At 42.6% G+C, this 18554-nt stretch overlaps 1 protein-coding gene across 4 annotated transcripts in view; it reads left to right on the forward strand.

Annotated features, from left to right (window-relative positions):
- Positions 1 to 18554, forward strand: part of CSMD1 (CUB and Sushi multiple domains 1) — a 1487013-nt gene that overhangs the window by 461224 nt on the left and 1007235 nt on the right. The gene's annotated exons all lie outside the window — the stretch shown is intronic.

Below are 18554 nucleotides of genomic sequence, written 5' to 3' on the forward strand. Positions count from 1 at the left end.
TTCATCTACTGATGGACACTTAGGTTGCTTCCATTTCTTGGCTATTGTAAATAGTGCTGCGATAAACATAGGGGTGCATCTGTCTTTTTCAAACTGGGCTGCTGCATTTTTAGGGTAAATTCCTAGGAGTGGAATTCCTGGGACAAATGGTATTTCTATTTTTAGTTTTCTGAGGAACCTCCATACTGCTTTCCACAATGGTTGAACTAGTTTACATTCCCACCAGCAGTGTAGGAGGGCTCCCCTTTCTCCACAGCCTCGCCAACATTTGTTGTTGTTTGTCTTTTGGATGTTGGCCATCCTTACTGGTGTGAGGTGATATCTCATTGTGGTTTTAATTTGCCTTTCTCTGATGATTAGGGATGTGGAGCATCTTTCTGTGTGCCTGTTGGCCATCTGAATTTCTTCTTTGGAGAACTGTCTGTTCAGCTCCTCTGCCCATTTTTTAATTGGCTTATTTGCTTTTTGTTTGTGGAGGTGTGTGAGCTCTTTATATATTTTGGATGTCAAGCCTTTATCGGATCTGTCATTTATGAATATATTCTCCCATACTGTAGGATGTCTCTTTGTTCTACTGATGGTGTCCTTTGCTGTACAGAAGCTTTTCAGCTTGATATAGTCCCACTTGTTCATTTTTGCTTTTGTTTCCCTTGCCTGGGGAGATATGTTCATGAAGAAGTCACTCATATTTATATCCAAGAGATTTTTGCCTATGTTTTTTTCTAAGAGTTTTATGGTCTCATGACTTACATTCAGGTCTTTGATCCATTTTGAATTTACTTTTCTGTATGGGGTTAGACAGTCATCCAGTTTCATTCTCCTACATGTAGCTGTCCAGTTTTACCAGCACTATCTGTTGAAGAGGCCGTCATTTCCCCATGGTATGTCCATGGCTCCTTTATCGAATATTAATTGACCATATATGTTTAGGTTAATATCTGGATCTCTATTCTGTTCCACTGGTCAGTGGGTCTGTTCTTGTGCCAGTACCAAACTGTCTTGATTACTGTGGCTTTGTAGTAGAGCTTGAAGTTGGGGAGTGTAATCCCCCTGCTTTATTCTTCCTTCTCAGGATTGTTTTGGCTATTTGGGATCTTTTGTGGTTCCATTTGAATTTTTGAACTGTTTGCTCTAGTTTGTTGCAGAATGCTGTTGGTATTTTGATAGGGATTGCATTGAATCTGTGGATTACTTTAGGCAGGATGGCCATTTTGACAATATTAATTCTTCCTAGCCAAGAGCATGGAATGTGTTTCCATTTTATTGGTGTCTTCTTTAATTTCTCTCATGAGTGTTTTGTAGTTTTCAGAGTATAGGTCTTTTACTTCCTTGGTTAGGTTTATTCTTAGGTATTTTATTCTTTTTGATGCAATTAAATCACTGTTATTTTTAAATATTTTATTATTACATTAAGGTTTTTAACTCTTGTGGAATTAAAAATGTGTAGAAATATCTAGGGTTGACGAAGTGTCCATGTCTGCATATTAATTCATTTATGGAAACTTTCAAGCATATATTGTTATGTGTACTTAAATTCTGTTAGAGAAAGGATTTGCTATTTTAATGCTTTTAAGAGAACACAATGCAAATTCAAATTTATCTCTTAATTTCCAGAATTAGGTATTGAGTAATCAAGTCTTTTTGACTGCTTAAAATAACTTGTGAATGAGGGCAGACTATTTGAATGGTTTCATTTGTAGCCAAATATTTGCAGGTAATTTTAGGTAATCTCAATTGAGTATTAAGGCCACAGGAGTTTGCATAAGTGGCTCAGTCTGCAGGAGTTCCAAGTAAATACTAAGTCCTCGATGCGATAATGTGGGTATGAAATGATAGGAAGCGATTATGCACAATGTGGCTCCTCAGGCTCTCCAAACTCCTGTTGGCTTGGAGATGGGAAGTGAAATGCATGACTCAAGCTGGGGCCTGGAGACTGCATCTTTCCCCGGGCAGTGCTGCCGAAATGAAGCCGGGGTCTCTTGCTGGCTTTGGCAGCGAGCGTTCAGCATTATGTGAAAGGGCTGAGGCTAAGTATCCAGCACGTTCCAGCACATTTATTAGGCAGCGTGCCCCAGTAGAACGGGCGCAGTGCGAGAGAGAGTGCCGAGTCTGGAGACCCGTGCTGTCTTGGGCGCTAACTCCGGGGGCATTTGGGCAAACAGGCACCACCTCTAAAAAGTAGGCTGTTCAGGCAAGGCTTTCAGGACTTATTGAAGATCTGACTATCTGACTATACATGGCATTTTAATAATTAGCAGTATCTAAATGAACAGGCACATTCAAAATTGCTTTTCCTTGAATGCCCCATGGTGTGTTGGGAAAAACAGCACCTTGAAGCCAGAAGGGCTGGGCTTCACTATTGGGTGGGCCCTTGATAGTTAAGAGCCTCTGGACTAAGCCTTGCCCATTTTGAATGAGAGGTAAGATCATGTCCCTGGGTTCTGTGTGAATTTAAGAGAAAATGCTTAGAAACCACTTGGAGAATTTGTTTAAGCATGTCAGCCAGTCTAGAGGCTGGGTCCGTGAGAGTGTATGGGATGGGCTGTGAAGTGGGCCTGTCCTCTGCACAGGGTGGCCCATGTGGCCTGGGATCGATTTCCACAGGTGGTCAGTGGCGGAGCTGAGACCCGAATACAGATCTTCTCTCTGTACCGTAAACGCCAAACTCAGAAGTAGCCTTAGCAACAACTTTCAGGACAGTAGAATATTACAACATGCCAAAGCTCTTCACACCTTGGGCCAAAAGAAAGAATTCCTTTGTGTAACTGGAACTGAGAGAGGCTAGAAAAATAGACACTGGTGGAACATGAAATTTCTAAAAATTTATCCTACTATTCTGTTCCCAATATCTATAGACACTTATGTATGTGAAGCAGTTACAAAAATATATGTAAGGTAGGGTAAAGGAAATCTTGAGAAGAAAATTTTCATGTTATTTATTTTCTATGACCATGTTTCCAATTTTATGGAAAATATAATCATTAGTGGAAAATATGGCTCAATTTCTGAAGTATTTACCTTTAGGGTTTCCAGAAACACCTTACAATGTATTTCTGTGAAAAAAATCAACTTAGTTTTTCTCCCAAACTAAACCCTCCTAAGCCTGTCACTTGAAAGAAAGAAGTAACTCTTCAATTTGAGATCTTGGTCAGTCATTTATTTTGGTTTGTTTAGAAGGAGCAAACTTCTGTTTGTCTTCACTTGTGTTCCTGTTTCCAGAATAAGATGCCTAGAAGAATCCTGTCTGGAAACTGTAACAGCAGTTTGTCTGTAATTAGCCCTCCCGTCGAATATCAATACCAGGTTATACCAGGTTAAATGACCTTGAGGGACACTGACGCTCAGGAATGCAGTGGACCAGGTGGTCCCGGAAGCCAGCGGGGCACTGGAGAAGCACATTTGCTGAAATGCCTAAGACCGCGTCGTGCAGCTTGTGTATGAAACAGACGGTTACGCTCTGCAAGCAGGCGGGGTTGATGGTTTCAATACACATTGACAAAATGAGCCCTAGTGCAGTGTAGATTTAAAAAATACTCTTATTCAGTAACTCATTTTCTCCTGTGGTAAGATGGTGCCATGCAGGAGAAACCTTAGACATCACCAGAGGCCAATCCAAATGAACCCCATTTCCATGACTTCTGCTCTTTGCACTGTAAGGAAGAATATATTTACTTCAATGGGACATGTTAGTACCAGAATTAGAAATCTGCGGATGATCTCGATTCAACCTTATATTTTAACGAGCTGCTCTAGCTGATGCTAATTCAGTATATGTTCTCTGTGATAGGAAATCATGGCACAGTAGATGGTGGTGAGGGGGGCTCATGACTCGGGAATGTAGGTTTGGGGTAAAATTCTGGTCAGTCACCATCAGGTCCTCATCTGGCATGTCCTTTCACTCGCGGCCTCCGACGTACATCACCTGTGGGGTGAGCGGGGAGTCACGTGCCCCCTGGTGGTGGTCAGGCCTCGTGGGGTGTGTCCGTGCTTGGTGAGCTGCAGGCGTGTGGTGCGTCTTCCCTCCCACGGCCAAGACGGCTCTTCTCCAAGTGGGCACAGCCCTGCACGTCTCGCCCGCCGCCTCCCTGGCAGCCTCTGCAGCCGGGCCGTGGCCGTCAGCCCCCAGCTGTCCCGGGGAGCCGCGTGCCCGCCTCTTTAGCACCTGCTGTGCCACCAGTGCCTCCTACAGTTGCTGCATGTTGGTGCGGGAGGCTGAGGGCTGACCTGCCCACCGCGAGGGCCGTGGGAGGTGGCACTGGGGCTCAAAAGTGGATTCAAACCCCAAAAGAGGGATTTCAGAGAGTGTCCAGGGAAGCCCCGTGGTTAGGCAAACAAAATATTTAAACCCCAGACGTGCTTGGTGGCTACTCTGGAGGCACCGTCACACACCTGGAACAATATGTTTTGGTCTCATAGTTAAAACAGAGCTTTGACTCCATAGTCCTGCAGCTGAGGGGTCTCCTAATAAGGGTGTCAAGATTAGGTATGAGACCATCATTTCTGGACAAGTACTGATCACAGTTTTTATTCCCAAGGTTTATTTCTCCAGCAGTCAAAGGAGTGGATGTATTTGCACATCTGTTTACCTTCTGTGTTTGAGTCCTGTAATCTCTTTTTAAATAATAACACTACATGACTAACACTTTAGACAGTTCATTGTTCTCCTGTTTCTAGCCCTCAATGTTGATTGGGTACCTTTGTGCACCACCCATGTATCACAGAGAAGGCTAAGTTAGACCGTATTCCACAGGATGGTGTTCTTAAATTTCTCCAGGATCAGATGAAAGTGTGCAAACATATGAATGATTATAATGTGTACGTTTTTCTGTGGGTTAGTAATTGGTTTGACCTCTTTTACCATTCTTTTGTCATGCTGAGTCATGAGATGGAAAAAAAAATTTTTTTTCTTTTATTTCCTTTCTGCCATTGCACCAAAAACAGCTCTGAAATGGTTGCACCCTGACGTGGTGAGGGGAGGGGGCTAATAATGAAGCTCCCAAATAGCTGGCCGAGTGTTGTCAGGTGTCCAGTCAGGGACAACGGATCAGGTTAGGAAGGCTTCTCCCTGAATCTTCCTCCGTCTTTGTTCAGGGAAGTGTTTGGTTCACTTCGAGGACCATGACATGAAGCGCATCCTCCTTTTCCTGTTTCAATGTATTTAGGACCATTCCTAAATCATAGACACAGGATTCTGATGGGGTTTCTTTTTGTTCTTGGGGGGAGGTGTGGGATGTCACAGCGACTGTTTGTAGGGGACCCAGCTGGGTGGAGAAGGCACACTTGTTTGTGTTGTCAGGCGTTCAAATTTGGTGTCCCTGGATCTAGATGTTTAAACTCCCCTGTTCTTGTTTGTGGAAGAATTGAAGCTGCTAATTCTGAGATGTGGCAAGAAACAAGATCTCTGCCTTGAGGCCTCACATGCATGCATCCTTCGTCACGGCCCCTTTCCTAAACACCCAACATTTATACTGTTGCCAAAGAGATATTTCTTCTTGTGTGTGCTTTAAACTTCAGTCTGATTTTCCTTTTTCTGAGTTCTCTGAAGTTCTCCCTTGGAAGGAGAGAGGTAAATGAATGCTAACTTCAAACTCCCTCTGTAAATTCATAAAGGTTCAGGGAATAAATAGTCATCCAAAAGATGAGAATTTTGCATATTCACATCTCAGGTGAATGACTAGAAATGAGAAAATTGAGCTCCTTCAGACTGGGGCATAAAGATTTAGGCATAAAAAAAAATGAGACACATCCCTTTCCTTTTAACAGAATAAAGCCAAGAGAAGGGAACTGGCGTTACTCAATTTGCCTTTTACGGATTTGAATGCAGGCACATCAGCACATCCTGAGGCTATACTTCAGAGGGCGCTCCTGCCAGCAGGAGAAGGCGAGGTGCACTTACCACTTCCTGGGAGTGGCCGTCCCCTTGGGCTGCCCTTGCTTAACATTGCTGCATTACTGTGCAGACTTTTACCTTAAATCACCCCTATTCCTGGCTCAATACTTGATTCTTTTATCATTAATTTGCTTAATGATTTTGTTTAAACTGTTTGATCCGCTGTGTATGCACAGCCCTACGCTAACGAAGCCCACATTGTTGTTCACCAACCAGTAATCTACGTGACTGCCGGCCCAGTAAATTTAATGTATGTCCCATGGCCCAAGTTTGATACCCTTCGTGAGTTTCCAGGAGGTAGAAACACGGGTTGTACAGAGAGACTCCTGGGTTGTAATCTGGCTCTGGAACTCCCTGACTGTGTGGCCTTAGGTCAGTCATTGAAGGTGTCTAATCTCCTCACCCACAGGGACAAGTCAGAACAGCAGCTGGCAGGTAGTAAGTGCTCTGGAAGATCAGCTAGGATTAGGGATGGTGTGTGTGTCAGGTGTCAGAACCCAGTTCTAGAAAATCAGCTTATTGTAAAATCTGCCTGGACATGTCATAACCACTCATTCATAGTCAGGGAAGGGAATCCTGCCACCAGCCCTTTGAATCCACTATTTTGGCCCCTGGCCTCCTACCTGAGAAACAGCTGCAAGTAGGAGACAGACAAGGTCCCGGCGGTGACTTTGCTAGTCTCTTGAGAAGCCGTCTGATGATGTTTTTATACCCTGGTGTTGTTTTTCCAAGTTTGTGAACACATTTGCGAGTCATGATTCTATAATCCACGTATGTGTTTCAACAAGAATTTCTTTCATAAAATAAATGATTTATTTTCCCTGTAAACAACATTCCTGGATTCTCGCTGTGTCTGTGTCTATTTCGGTCTGTGAACTTTACCGAAGCCCTTTCGGTATTTTTGCAGGCTTTCCGAGAACACACTGACGGTGCAGAGAGGTGTGTGAATGTGGATTATCGTGTGTGGCCTTTAAAAAATACAGTGTTGATTTGAAATGATTTCACTTGACCCAGTTGTAACATCAGAGTCAAATACTTAAAAAGCAATTTAAATATTATTAACTCCACCGAGAAAATAGGGAGGCCAGGTTTCCTAGCGTCTCCTCCCGTCTCTGTCCTTCCTGCACTTGGGGAGCATGCCCTGTACATCCCGCACAGGCCAGACTCCCCGAAAAGGCTTGGTTTCAAGATCCTCAGAAGAGAGGCTGCATTTCCACGCCAATGTTTCTCTGCCCTTTTCCTCGTCTGCTGTCAGCCCCTGGTTTTGCCTGAGCACAGTCACACAGGCCAGGGACAGATGCTGGGATGGGCCTGACGTGTGCTTAGAATCAGGATTTACATTTGCAAGTGAGAAGCAATTGTTCAAAATTCAGCTCCGTGTCTCACTCCCCTTCCTGCTCCAGGGTCTGTGTGTGTGTCTAATTCTGAATGCAGCGGCTTCTGCCTAACCACCAACTCAGCGTTCCACTTAGGGAAGTTAGGTTCACAATCAAGAATGAAATCTCCATTAAAAAATACGCCTTATCAGATATCACCGTGAAATTAATTTGCATATCATTTTTCCCCAATAGTCTTTCAAGTCTTTTCTTCATATGACCGAGACCCGGAATAAACTCCAAGGAGTGATTCCCTAATCCCTTTGCTCACCCTTGAGGAGGCCACTAAGGGTCCCCGTGTCATTTTTCGTGGCCATGCTGTGTGTTAGATAAGTATCAAAACACCTGACCCTCAGAGGAGAAAATAAAGCAGAGACCATGTGGGTTATTCTAAAGCAGCCCAGGGCTTATCTAGGATCTTAACATGGCAGAGTGCCTGTCTGGAGGAAAACAGATTGAAAAGAGATCTCGACAGAGAAGTCTTAGTAATGTGCTTTGCACTGGAAAAACAATTTAGGGATCCTTATCGGTCAGGTAGAGACGCAGCTGATAGTGTAGAAGCCCTGCATGTGCAGGAGGACGAGGCGCGGACCCTCAGACGTGTGTGTGTTGGGGGAAATGCTGTCACTCTTACAGTGTCACTCACAGACGGTGCTCTTTCTGTTGTCATAATAAACTCTCATCCAGATGATGTTATTTTATGCTTGGGGGCAAAACCTGCTTAGATTTTTGTTTCCAGTAGTGTATTACACCCACTGTAAGCATGAAATAACTTTCTCAAAATAACTTGATGCTTTGATAGAGAAAGAGGATCAGTGGGTCTAATTCTTGGCAAATTTATTTAGAATGCAATTTGGAGAAAGAAAAATTTTTTTTCCAGAGATTTTTATTAGAGAGTGAACTCCTTTGGGAATAAATTTTTATCTAGTGTGAACTAAGATACCCCAACTTTACTAAATCACATATCTGAATACAGTCGTCCTAGGGTTCTGGGAGGAAGTAAACTGCAGTAACTGTGATATAAGCAATGAAGAAATGGAGAGGCTTTTTATGATGCAAGCATCCTGGACAGAAAGCTTAAGTCAAAGCGAATATAGCACTTTAATTGCTGTATCCTTATCTGTATCTGTCTATATTGCTTTATAAACAACTGACATATATGAACATATATAATTGATACATGTGTGTGTACGTGTGTGTGAATTATTTTTAAGCATCCAAATGGGACATGCCTTAGGAATGTTTCTTGTGACCGTGTATGCAGGCCTGGCCTACCATCCAGGGGAAAGGCCCTGCCCGGCGCTGCCAGAATAGAGGGACACACAGAGGACAGATTGTGCACAGACCTGTTTTGTAGAACTGGGGCAGTTTTATTAGAAATCTAATTTCCATGACTTAAAAATGGGCTTTCATCTTTTAACTCATATATTCTTTCTTGCTGATCCTGAAAAATCTGGCTGCAGGTGGCATTTGCACATCCCGGGGCTCTGACAGCCCCCCAGAGCAGGCTTGGTGAGCGTTCCTCACATGCTCTCCATTCCCACTGCGCTGCCTCTGGCCCCATGGGGACTGACCAGTGGCAACTCACTTGAGCCCTGAGCCTTGGTCAAGAAGTGGACCCCCTCAGGTGACATGACATAACTGAATGGGATGGAGCCCCCAGTGAGTCCAGCAGAGCGTGGGTCTGATACAGGCTACAGGCATTGCCCCAGGACCTCAGGATGTGGCTACAGCCACAGCTGCCCCCTGGAGCCTCCATTCCTTTGGACTCATGGGGTCCAGCTCTCGGGGTTCTCAGGACAGAGGCCACTCCTACATATTGCCCTTTCTCAGGTCTGACCTCTAAACCTGCACCCTCGGACTCCTTCATGAGTGATACCCAGGCCTTCTGTCATGAAATCAGTCCTCCTTTTTTTCAACTGTCTAAGCCAACTTGGATTCTATAAATGAAAAAATATATGTATCTTTATTTTTCCCAGTTGTTAGGAGGACTGGTAAACGGTCAAACCTCAGCCCCTGTAGTTTAAGTGAAGGGAGAATGTCTCTTCTTCATCCGATAGAAATGTATTTTGTATATGTATGTATCTGTGTGTGTGTGTGTACCTATGCATATCTGTGCATGCACAGACATGTAGATTCCACATGTGTGCACTCATAGAGACTTTGAGATGTGGGGAAACCAAAATTGTCACTTGAAATTGGACAGAGTATTCTCATTATCAAGAAGAGAGGACTACTAGAAATCTCATAACATTTTCTAAACATAATCAGATATTCATGGAAGAGCTGCATGATACTTACAGAGGGCAAATATCTGCCTGTCCTGCAGAGATTCTGATAAGAAAGTTAAATATGCTCTGTATTCCTCAGCTGTGGTTTCTTCCCCAAGACTTTCGGGTCTCTTATTCATAGAACTCCGGGCAATCGTATACATGCTAGTGTTCACAGATGTGTAAAAGACTGAAATTTCCTGAGTTTGAATATTGTTTAATGCAACTGACTATATTCACATTATTAAATGAATCATGAGGAAATTTTCTAGCTTATAGAAAAATACATGATTACAAATGTGTGTATCTCTTCTCTTGATCCACAGACACATAGATAGAAACTCATGTATTGACTAGGCATATGAACTTTCTATTCCTGAAGTTAGTAGAGAAAGTAATTTTAAAATGGCACCAGGAAGTCATTTCAGTATTTCTTCTGGGCTATTACTGGCCACCTGGAATGACTCTGAGTTCTGACTTAGCACCAGGCTATAGGAAGCGACTGACATGGGTCAGTGTCTTACTGTAAGATGACCTGATGTTTCTCCTCATCAAGTCCATCCTCTCCTAATTCTGCTGAGTATATAACTTGTGGTTAAGTGAATAGAGTACAAATGAGCAAGGAATCTTTTCTTAGGCTTTTGTAGAATTTTACAAAATGCTTTACCTTTAGACTTTTTGGTCAACTAATAACTACAAGTTAGAATTGTTAGGAACTCAGTGTTGGGCTTTGATAAAGTAATAAAACCAGATGACTGTATCACTTCTTCTCAAATAGAGGTGATAAGAGTTTGGGCAGGGGAGACATGCAGTTCGAATACCACATCCACCCTTCAAATTATGCATATATATATATATATATATATATACATACACATATAAAAGCAATACTTACAGCTTTAATTTCTTAATGACAGTAGCAGTGAGGACTTCCAGTATAATAGCTACTTCAAATATCTTTCCTGCTGGGCCCATTCAGGGCAAATCATATGATAAATCAAACATGCCAGACTGTTTTGAAAAATCTAACTTTAAAAAACATATAAGGTATTAACTCAGTCTTTACCCAGGAGAGGTTAAATGAAATGAAGGTCCTTGAATTTAAAATCCATTACTTTTTTTAGCAACAGAATTATACAACAGCTTAAACATGTATGTTTATATAAATTATATAAATTTGTCTATAAATTATGATAAAGATCTATATAGCTGATGTTGATACTTTAAGTAAATTCATGTCTTTCATATTAACTGTTAGAAATGAGTGATACACTGAACAGAACAGAAAAATAAATTCATGGAATAGGTGCTGTTTTCAAAGACCAAAATTAGGATGGAGGCTTCATACGGGCATGAGGGGGCTCCTCCCGAGGGCGGCCGCCTCCCACACTGCGCCCGCCACCAGGGTCCAAGCTCACTGGGTCTCTGTCTGCTGCCATTCTCCCAGGGGCACACCGACGTCCAAGATCACTTTTTGCTGTCCAACTTATCCTCATCCAGAGACCAGGGACCAGGTCCCCAAGCAAGGGGAGATTATCCTGTTGTCATCCACATTTACTGTTTGTGGAATGAAACTTAAGCCCTGAGAATATAAATAAATACATGCAGCCGCTGGTGCTCTGAGTTTCACGAGTCAGTTTTGAACTCGAAAGCCATGAACTCAAATCTTTGCTCACTGTTTGCAGGGGTAACTGCTCTCTGAGCATGGAAGGTCCACAGAGAAAAAAAATGGGGGGAAGGAAGTGGGATGAGATCAGTGCACAGTATTTTACCCGTTGGTAATTTTATCCCGTGTGTGCAGTAGCCAGAGAGATCATGCCTCCGTGGTCACAGACAGGACATTGTTTTCTTGGCATTCGACACAAGGATGAGCCGACATGCATGGGCCTCTGTCTTTGTGCCGCATCTGTAGTGACCATGGGATTGTTATTCCTACTAAGAAGTAGTTCTTTCATTTATAGGCAGTTTTCACACCTCATAGTGTAAATGCATCATCTTCTCATGATTTGGAAAACACATTTCTCTGTTTAGATTTTTATAGATACTTTTTAAATTGGGTCTGTTACTGCCCCTGTGAGCTGAGATTTTTATCCCTAGGTGTTACTCCTGAATTATTTTTTCTGAAACACTAAGAAGGAAGGCAGATGTGGAGGAGTATCGTGGGTGTCATATATGGTCGAAACAGTGTTTGTCAAGAGCACGGGGTGGCACCATGTCCCCCTACTGGCCCCATCACGAAACCTGAGGGTGACTGCCAGCTTCTGTGTGGATAGTCCCTATGTACGTACTTCTAGAATATTCCTATTTTTTTCTCTGTCTTCCACTTTAGACTGTAAGCTTCTTGAATGCATAAAATGTGTTAATCATTAATGCACTTTTTAGTCCTTTATGTCCAGTAAATATTTGGAATGAATGAAAATTTGATTCTGATTCCTCAATATTGTTCTTTTAACTAAATTTCTTCAGACTGAAAGCAACTAGAGAGACATGGAATCATAAAATAATAATAAGAGCCACAAAATAGAGTTTTGAAAAATATTAAGTCTCATATTTTATTCCATGGCATGGAAATGATCCAAGTAATATTAATGGGCCAATACTTAAACACAACAGACGTGGATCCCTAAAAAGCTAAGCTATTAGTTAATAGTGTAACTAACTGCTTTGTGAGATCTTCATGCTCAGCCCACGCTGCATTCATACAAGCCTCGGGCAGTGGTTGACCAAGACTCTTTTTGAGGAATTCATGTAGTAGTAAACCGTTGGATGAATCAATCTCCAAGGTCATTGCGAACTTTTAGAGAATGATTCGGATCTGCTATTGTTAGACCACCCCTGTTACAGACTGCATCGTGAGGGTATCCATGTTGGCATGTAGTGTGGAATGTGATGCCATCAATTTTGGTATATTAACATTAGTTTGGCAACATTTCACTTTAGAAAGATTTCCTTTAAAGCAGTTATGTTCACTGGAAAAGGGCTTGCCTTAGTAATTTTTTTCACAATTTACTTAAAACATTCACGTGACATTTTAACCACTGTAGTTTCCAAGATATTTGACATTTTAAGCCCACAAACACTATAGATTGTGCAGCGCGTACCTGAAACTGATGGACTTTTAACTTCCTCATTAGTTTCTGAGATGAACTGCACTCACACCAGTCTTCTGTTTCTGCTCAGCTTTTCACTGAATTTGCTAAGTTTTGTCCTCAGCATCAACACATCCAGTATTCCAGATTTTCCCGTTGGCATCAGCGATGCCGTGTGTTGAGTGACAGTCGAGGGCAGACGCTCTGGGATCTATTTCCAAGTGCAAGTCATTGTAGTAATTTCTTGAGAGGTGGAAAAAGAATAAAGTTGTTCAATTCTGAAATTCATGTTTCTGCCAAGTGAACCGGCGCTGAGAACACATGGCTGTCGGCACCCCTCGCCCCTGCTCTACCTGACAGCCACTCGTCTTTGACAGGCCTGCTGGTGTTTACCCGGATCACAGATGTGAGAGAGGGGGATTGCTTTTCCCTAGCAGAAAACAGAGTGGATGAGATTCTGTAGGACAACAGGCACACGCCTCAAAAAAGGCAGATGGAGCGAGGCATGTTTGGACTGGTATTCGCTGCACTTTTTGCTGAGAATGAAACAGATTTCTTATCGCTGTCCTCATACCCATTCTTGTTTCTAGCCCTTCTCTTCTTCCCCCCACAAATGACTCAACTAGGGTGTCTGGTGGACAGCAAATGCTTTGAGTAAGGAGAACAGGACTGTTTTCTGCAGGGGCAGCCATGGCGGAGGGTACTCAGCCTTGGGGTCCCATGGGCCCTTTACAACCCAGACCTCAGGGCCAGCTGCTGCCCATGTTGACCCAGCTCTGGTGGGGCTGCCTGCTTCGTGTTAGTAGGTGAAATTATGGCAGGAGATGTGCCATAAGCAGGCATGCATTTGAGGCTTGATTTTTATTCTGTCTCAAAATGGTTTAAATCTGTTATCACCATAGTCCCCTGAAGTGCCAATACCGGGAGTCAGAGTGTATGAAGAAGCAGGTGAAACGCCCGTATGTTGGCAGGCGACAGGGCTTGAGAGAAGAGGGGAGGGGCAGGCTCACTCACGCTCTGTCTTTCAGGTTTGCATGGCTTCTTTATTACCCCTGCGTTTGCTGTAGCTGGAAATAGAACGGGTTGCAAAGATACAAGGATACACCGAAGGCAGCAAGGTGGGAGCTGGAGGGATGCAGTTGGGTGGAATCTGGAGTCAAGTGACTACAAAGTGACAGCGTTGCTTGGAAAAGGCCAGATATTTGGCTCTCGGTTTTCTTTTGTCTCACATAAGGAACTTGAGCCCCTCTGGGACTTACCGGGTGTGAAGCCTCTGATCCCTAAGGGCAGGCGTTCCTCAGAGACCACTGGCCAAGGCTGGTGCTTACCCGTAAGGCACACGAAGGCACGCTGAGTCTCGCTGACCGTTCTTAAGAGGGTCCTCGCTCTCCGCTGCGTGGCACAGTCGTGGCCGCAACCACAAATGCAGCTGCAGAATGTCCTTTGTGATGAACCAGGCCACCGCATCCTCAGCTAACATTGGACCCCTTTCTTCAGCTCAGATATGGCGGAGTCCTGCCCATTTCTGTCGGAAGCAGATCACCCTTAGACATTTTATCTGCAATCGTGCATGTGAACTTCTCCAGGAATCCATAGTGTAGTCATGTGACATTGTTTTTAAAGCTCTTAGCATGGGGTCACTTTTTCCTGAGCTAATAGAGAAGGACTGTGTCCTCTCACATTCACAATTATTTATGAAGCTCATTAACTAAAGCTTAAATTTGTGTCTGAAGTGCTGTCACACTATTTAATATCCAAATTTATGCTAATAAATATTTAAAACTTCAAAATGGACTAATATTTAAAGAAATAATCCTCAACAATTTCCGATAAATTTATTTTTAAAGCCTAATGAGAATGTTTTATTACTGTGTTTTTCAGGGGTTTCTGCTACTACGATTATTTTAATTTCTCTTAATGTTCTCCTGAGTGCTTTTCAGTCCCATACCCTGTGACCTATTGTTTGATGGAACTTTTACATTTGAGATAATTATGGGCATACACGCAGTTGTAGGAAATAACACAGAGAGGCCCTGGACACTCCTTACCCTGCTCCCACCAAGGGTAGCATCTTACAGTAATGCCGCCGGAGTATTGCCTTTGAAACGGAGCAGACACAGCCCGCTTCCCAGCATGGTAAGAGTGCCTCACATTTCTTTATTGCCATACCCACGTCTCGCCTGCCCCCTACCGCTGCTTCACTCCTGGCCACGAAACATCTGTTTTCCTTTTTAATAATCTTGCCATTTCAAGAATGTTTAAAAAGGGGACCGTGCAGTACGTAACCTTTTAGGGTTAACTTTTCCCCACTCTGCATCATTCCCTGGAGATCCATCCTGGCGCTCTCGCCAATAGTTATTTCTCTTGGTGGCCGGGTAGTAACACACGCTGGTGAGCCATTCACCTCTTGCCTAGCGTAGGGGTTATTTTGGTTTTTGATCATGAAGATGAAAGCTTCTGTAGACGCTCACGTACAGGTCTGTGCCAACAGACGCCTGTGTCTCTCTGGGTAGATGCCCAGGGGATTGATTATTTTCTCCTATGGTAGTTGCCTGTTTACTTTTTTTAAGAAACTGTCAAACTGTTTTCCAGGGTGGCTGTGCCCACTAACAATATATGAGCAATCCATTTTCTCCACGTTCTAGCCAGCTTATGGTATCGACACTGTTTTTCTTTTTTCATTCTAGCCGTGTTGAGTAGGTATGGAGTAATAGATCTCGGTGGCTTTAATTCGCATTCCCCCAAAGACTGATGATGTTGAAAATCTTTTTTGTGTGCTTACTTGCCATCTGTATCTCCTTTTAGATGACATGACTCATCACGTCTTTTGCCTGTTTTCTAATTGGATCATTTGTTCTTTATCTGTTGAGTCTTTAAAGCTCTTTGTATTTTCTAGACACTTGTACTTTGTCAGCATTGTGGTTTGTGAGTATTTTCTCCCAGTTTACCACTTGTCTTTTCATCCACCTGGCAGGGTCTCTTGCAGGGCGGCAGAAGCCTCTATTTTTTAGGAAGTCTGTTGTACCAGTTCTTCCCTCTATGGATTATGTTTTTGGTGTCCAGTATAGAAGCTCTTTGGCTGTTCTGGATCCTAAAGAATTTCCCCTGTGTTTTGTGCTAATTTGTATGGTTTTGTATTTTACATTCACGCCTGGGGTTCATATTCATCATTATGTGTGGTGGTTAGATCTGGATAGACTCCTTGTTGTGTTATTTTTGTCTGTGGACATCCATTTGTTGAAAAGCTGCTTTGCTCCATTGATTTGTGTTAGCATCATGTCAAAAGCTGGCTGGATGTACCTACACGGGTCTGTGTCTGGGTTCTGTTCTGGTCCAGTGTTGTCTGGGTCTGTCTCCTGCCCATATTACCGCAGGGTCGTGATAGTAATCAAGATACTGTACCTATTAAATAGCCTTGCACAAAGGTATGGACTGATTCTTCCTATTGTATTCTTTTCCAAATTGTTTAAGCTCTTCTTTCTTTTTTTTCTTTTGGTTGGGGCTATTTCCATATAGAATATAGAAGAATCTTGTCTATACAAAAAATTTTTGCTGGGATTTTGAAAGAAATTGTTTTAACCTGCATATAGACCTGGGGATAATTCATATCTTTGCAGTGTTAAATCTTCCAATCTATCAGCATGGTAGATTTCCCCATTTTTTAAATGATTTCTCTCTTCAGCATTTTATACTTGTCGGGATACAGTTTCGTACCTGTTTTGTTACATCTAAGCATTTTTTCAAATGAATGTAAATGATATTGTAATTTTTAATTTCAGTGGCCATGTGTTCACTCTAACATGTAGAAATACAATTAGATGTCATAATGGTCTTTTTCTGTCCTGTGCACATGGTCATTTCAAGGATCACTAGGACTTTCCTTATAGACTCTTTGACATAGTCTGTGTAGATGACTGTGTCATCTGCAAATAGGGCTGCTCGTGCTCTTCCTTCCCGATCTGTACGTCCGTATTTCCTGGTGGTGTGTTGCCCTGCCTACATCGTCCAGCACAATGCTGAATGAAAGTGGAAAGAACAGACATTTTGCCTTGTTCTCTCTCTTAGGGAGAAGCATTCAGTCTTTTTCCATTAAATATAATGTTAGCTGTTAAATGTTTGGTACATACTCACTGTCAGGTTGGGCAAATTTTCCTCCATTTATATATTAGGGAGGTTTCTTTAAGATTGGATGTTTAAATCTGTCAAATGGCTTTTTCTACATAGATTATTATGATCTTGTGATTCCATTCTTTAGCCTGTTATTATGGCAAATTAAATTGACAGACTTTTCAAATGTTGAACCATCTTTACATCCCTGGAATAAACACCACTGGTCGTGTTGAATAATTCGTGTTATGTGTTGCTTTCTTCTATTATCTCTTACTTTGTTAAGGATTTTTGCGTCCACATTTATGAAGAATACTGGTCTGTTGTTTTCTTTTTTGTGTTGCCTTTGACTGGTTTTGCTACCAGGGTCTGTTAGCTTGGTCTGACACAAAATAATACCACAGACGGGGTGGCTTAAACAGCAGAAGTTTCTTTCCTCACAGTTCTGGGGGCTGGATAACCAAGATCAGAGTGCAGCACGGTCAAGTTCAGGTGAGGACTCCCTCCCTGGCCTGCAAACACCTGCCCCATCTCCATGTGCTCATGTGGCCTTTACTCAGTGCATGCATGTGGGGGAAGGGGGGTTCTTAGAATTCCCAGCTCTATCAGGTTAGCGCCCCACATTTACAACCTTATTTCATCCTCATTACCTCCTAAAAGCCCTATCCCCAAGTACAGTTACATTGGGAGTTAGGGCTCAACATAGGAATTTGGGTGGCCAATGATTCGGTCCATAGCACAAAGTAATATTAATGCTATAAACTACATCTGTTATTTTCTGGAAAAGATTGTATAAAATTGGTGTTAATTCTTTAAATGTTTAGTGATGTCTTAATGCCTTTGGGTCTTAGCTGTCTTAGTGCATGTAACAGAATACCACAGATCGGGATGCTTATGAACAACACCCATATACGTCTCACACTTGTTGAGACAGGGAAGCCCAAGATCAAGGTGCCAGCTGAATCCGTGTCTGGTGGTGGCCTGATTCCTGGCTTATGGACGCGTCCATGCCTCCTTGCGTCAGAGGAGGCCGGGGAGCTCTCTGGGGTCCCCTTCAGAAGGGCACCAATCCCACTCATCCGTGCTCCAGCCTGATCATCCCCCAAATATCCCCCCTCCAAATGCCATCACATGGAGGGTTAGGTTTCAACATATGAATTTTGGAGGGACTCAGACATTCAATCTGTGGTAGTAGAATTCTGTAAACCCCACACAGGCCTGGAGGTTTCTTTGGGGAGAGTTTCACTAATTATAGAGTTATTCACAATTTCTGTTTCATATTGAGTGAGTTTGGGTAGTTGTTTTTTTTTTTTTAAGAAGTTTCCTTAAATTGTCAAGTTTACGTGTGTAGTTTCTGTAGTATTTCCTTATATTTCTGATGCCTCTGGGGATTCTAGTGATGATGCTGTTTCCTTCCTGATATTAGGTATTTGTAACTTCTCCCACTGCCCTTGTTTTTTTGGTGGATCTTGATAGATGTTTGTTAATTTTGTCAATCTGTGCAAAGAATTAGCTCTCTGTCTTACTGTTTTGCCCTCTTATTTTTCTGTTTTAAATGCCACTGCCTTGTGCACTTACCTCTTTTTCTTGCCTTCTGTTTAGTTTATTTTACTCTTGCTTTTCTCTGTTCTTGAGACAGGAGCATAGACGATTGATACGAGGATTTGTATATTTTTAGTACCCTTATTTTCCCTCTCATGCTTAGGTGGGTCCTCCAAATTTTGATATTTTGGATTTTTATTTTCGTTTAGTTCGAAGTTTTTTTTCATTTCCCTTGAGACTTGCTCTTCTGTCCCTGGGTTATTTAGCAGTGTGCCCTTCG

The sequence above is a fragment of the Manis javanica genome, chromosome 12, assembly GCF_040802235.1.
Source record: "Manis javanica isolate MJ-LG chromosome 12, MJ_LKY, whole genome shotgun sequence".
NCBI classification, from domain to species: Eukaryota; Metazoa; Chordata; class Mammalia; order Pholidota; family Manidae; genus Manis; species Manis javanica.